We start from the raw sequence: 4,355 nt of genomic DNA on the forward strand, positions 1-4,355 counted from the left end.
CCCAACTTTTACAAAGGCCGAAGGAAAAGGAAACACTTTAACTAGATCAAACCCAGAGAGAAGGGAGTTTCTAGAGAGAGGAACTCTCAAAAAGTCTTTTTAGAAAGTAAGAGAGAGAGAGAGAGAATGTAAAAAGTGATTTTAAAATGCCCAGCTGCCAACTGATATACGACATTCCCACTCGAGCGGAGAACACAACGCTCAAGCGTCAAGAACAAAAAAACTAGGTCCGCTCGAGCGCAATAAGGCCCGCTCGAGCGCCAAGACACAAGAATAAAGTACATCCGCTCGAGCGCGAAAGCCAGTCCGCTCGAGCGTAGATTTCCCCCTCCCAGAACTTACACCCAAAGGTACTACCCGCTCGAGCGCCAAAGTACCCGCTCGAGCGCAAGAATACCCGCTCGAGTGGACCTCCTAAAAACTGGGCAACAAAGAATTGAAACCAAAGCCTAACCAACCTGTAAAAACTCTGCCCAATACATCCTAAAACTCAATCAAGTGGAATTAAAGGATGACAACAAGGTATACCACCACCAACATCACGGAACCGAGTCCGGAATACAACATAATAGAAAAAGGACAACCGGGATCGCTATACACAAGATAGGAGCCAATTCCATTTATTTATCTCATTTGAGTGTTTTTGCTCTGAATGCAAACACAAATTGATTACAAGGTCATAAACATGGACCAATGGATGGGTTTCTATTGGTCTTGCAATGAGGTAATCCAACGGTTATGTCACGACCCAAACTCGCCCCTAAAAGTTTGGCATCGTAACCGGCCAGTAATCCAAGATTACCAAAGGCCTTCCTGTACAAAACGTAAATAATCGGGGCTAGCGGAAGCAAAGACAAAATACCAAGAGTCCAAAGAGCTGTGCATCTATATGAACAAATATTTACATGCCAAAAATGTTAATTTACTCACTTACATTACATAACATATAACAAAATATCATATACAAAACATAGGCACGTGCCATGAGTGTACCACAAAAACAAAGCTTGCTAACGGCCTTCCAGGCCTAGCCCCAGCTCGGAGGCACCCAAAACACCTGGTAAGCTTCAAAACGGCGGCTCAGTTCAAGACTCCGCCTAGGCTTGACTCCCAAAACGCTCACTTATAAATACATATATAAAAACAGTGAGCTAAAGCCCAGTGAATAACATTAAAGTAAAGGGGGAGTGAACGAATTCCACATATAACATATCCGTAAAATAAATCATGTCACAACCATTCATATCAGAACATAACATAATGGTACATCTCACAGGATACAACGCATATCGTCTTTCGACTAGAGAATCGGTTCCGGTTACCGATTAACACATATCACCACAATGAAGTGGCTAACGAGATCTCGTATCACATATATGTCATGGACCCACACAAATGTGCCGTCCCCCATGACTTGGGACTATCCGTGGATGCCATACTAGTTTCGCAAATAGGATATTCGTTCACAGAATCAAGATAGCACTTTGAGAAAACATAGTGTATCAATAACAGTTAAAACATAATTTCTATCAATATAACTTTACAGAAATGTTACTCACAGTGGTTTTCTGAAACCAATTGTGCGGTCTTCGAGTCTTGACCTACAATTATAAACATTCATAGCACAATTTCTTAGCACATATTGCCATCAAGTCACTTAGTGGATTCTTAACTTTATTCATTTATTTGATACTCGATTGTTCAATTAGTTCTATTCTTTTCTTACTTTACTTCATGCTTATGAGATGCTAATGGATGCATGTGACATATGAAAATCATGTAAATGAAGGCCCGGAAGTCAGAAAACGACAAGAGAACAAAATTAGAAAATTGCACTGTTTGGCTGCAGGTGCGGTGGCTTGGCCACTCGTGCGGTGGTCTTGGCCGCACGAGCGGTGGAACTGCAGAACGTATTTTGGCCCAAAACAAGTTTGGCCACTCGTGCGGTGGCCTAGGCCGCTCGAGCGGTCTGGGTGAACACCAGCCCGAAAATTTACTTTGAAAGGGAACCTCCTCCTTTACAAAATCAATCTCAAAATTCATGAAAATCAAGGCCCAAAACACTTGAAAACCACTTGAATTTCCCATTTCTAGCTTCTAATAAAAATCATAACTTCCAAACAAAATCCAAATGTCTCATGTAAAGAATCAAACCTTGAATTGAGATGGAAAATCATAATACATGCACATAAAAGTTTCATTTCCCAAATCCATGGAGTTTCCTCCTCAAATATGACAATCATGCAAGAAAAACATGATTCTAAACATGAATTTCATAATATTATGCCATGTATGCTCATAAATGATTCCTAGGTTAAAATACAACACCATATTCTCAATTAGACATAATTTCCCCCTTAATTCACTTGACTTACCATGAGATCATGGGTATATCAACTCTATGTCAAGAATTTAGAAGAAGATTCTTACCTTAGATAATTAATTGGAGAAGATTTGGCTCAAAACTCCTTCTTCCTCCCTTTCTTTCTCTTGATCTCTTTTTCCTCTAGAACATTCTCTCTCTCTTTCTCAGATTTTTCTTCTCTTTTGTGTTGAATCAAAACAAAGGTCCATATCTAGTTATATATATTTGTCCCTAAGAGTTGAGCCAAACATGGCTTAGCGAATCAGACGAAAATCAGTTTCCAATTAAACTTCCCAAATGGCTCTAAAACTTCCCGGTAACATATATACGTGCTCAATTTCGTTTTCCGAACCCATTATGGTTGTCAATTTCAGTCTCGAAGTTGTAGCCTCAACAGATATTTTTCCAATTTAAACAGATATCCTCCCATTAATTCATATTAGCGCATAATTAATTAAGGATAATTATGACATGCATTTTGGGGCCGTTACAGGTTAGTTGCTAATTGTTATTTTAGAATTTATAGATATCTTTTTTTTTAGTTGATCCTCTAGTGTAAGTTAACTAGTTGATGTGTGTGATACATTTGTCTTTACATCTGTCTCTGCCTATTCTACAACTCAGTTGGATTGAGTTGCAACTAGTGGATCAAATTTAAATGGTTTATTGTGAATAAAATGAGTAGATCCTAAGGTTATTGGGGGAGGAAAAAAAAGAAAAAGAAACTGAACTTATTGAAACTGCAACAAATAACACTTTTGAATGAACACAAGGATCTGAATCATATATGAACAAGCATAGATCCGTACAACATAGGTGTGTACTTGGCTTATTGTTAACTAATTTTTATATTGTGTCTGACTCATTGCATTTGTTGCTGCAAGGTCTGGAACATGATCAAATTTCTATCTACTCCTACTACTACTACTCCTGCTTTGTTCGGAGGCGGTTTATTAGGTTATGTAATGTATGATGTCACCCATTACTATTTGCACCATGGACAACCAACAGGTCAAGTAACTCGACATCTTAAGGTAAGAGTTGTACTTGTTCACATTTTCGAGCGGTATTAAAAAATCAAATACACAACTCATTTTCTTTCTAGTGAATCAAACGAACCAGTCAATCTTTAACAAATGATTGGTTGTACTTTTGTAGAAATATCACTTGAATCACCATTTCCGTATCCAGGACAAAGGCTTTGGTATTACTTCCTCGATATGGGACAAGGTGTTTGGAACACTACCTCAATCAAAAGCAGCAGGAAAGGGTAGATAATTTAATTAGCATTTGCTCATTGCAGTGTTTTAGTGGTTTGAACATATGTTTTTTCTTCCTTATCATTTTTTACCGCTGTGGTGCTGCTTATCAATTCTATGGCATATTTTTTATAGTATTTGTTTCTGAAGTTTAGCATGTCTGGATGGTGTTGACTTGCCCTTTCTTCCAACCAAAAAAAAAATGTATAAAATGAATTTATTGTCTTGGATTCAGTATTTATTTATGAATTCACTCTTCCATTAGTCTTTTTGTTTAGCATTTTATTGTTCAATGTAACAGAATTTTTTGCAATGAGGTAATCCAACGGTTAGTTGCTAATTGTTATTTTAGAATTTATAGATATCTTTTTTTTTAGTTGATCCTCTAGTGTAAGTTGACTGGTTGATGTGTGTGATACATTTAAAAATCCATAAAGATGTTGTATATTTGATATAACCTTTTTCTTTTTAAGTCATGCAGACACATGCACATTATTTAGTATACTTCAATACGTTACTTTGTTTCGCACCACGTGAAGTTTTATCTATAGGTATATTTCCCATGTAACTTGGCAGTAACTGTTTTTTCCCCCTTTCCCTTTTGGGGTGTCAACTGGTTCAAATTGCCTAGAGCCTGGCTACTATACAAATTTGGGCTCAAAGGTTTTTTTTTTTTTTTTGGGTTGTTTGGTCAATCTTATATTCAACATATTTAACTATGTTATTCTTTT

At 37.3% G+C, this 4,355-nt stretch overlaps 1 long non-coding RNA gene across 1 annotated transcript; it reads left to right on the forward strand.

The window, feature by feature from the left end:
• Positions 1–3,283: 3,283 nt before the first annotated feature.
• Positions 3,284–3,610, forward strand: LOC114262645 (uncharacterized). Its single transcript, XR_003629438.2, has 2 exons — positions 3,284–3,399; positions 3,524–3,610. It is a non-coding gene; the product is annotated as an uncharacterized LOC114262645 (long non-coding RNA).
• Positions 3,611–4,355: the final 745 nt, after the last annotated feature.

The sequence above is a fragment of the Camellia sinensis genome, chromosome 6 (assembly GCF_055761805.1).
Source record: "Camellia sinensis isolate YWXY chromosome 6, ASM5576180v1, whole genome shotgun sequence".
Lineage (NCBI taxonomy): Eukaryota > Viridiplantae > Streptophyta > Magnoliopsida > Ericales > Theaceae > Camellia > Camellia sinensis.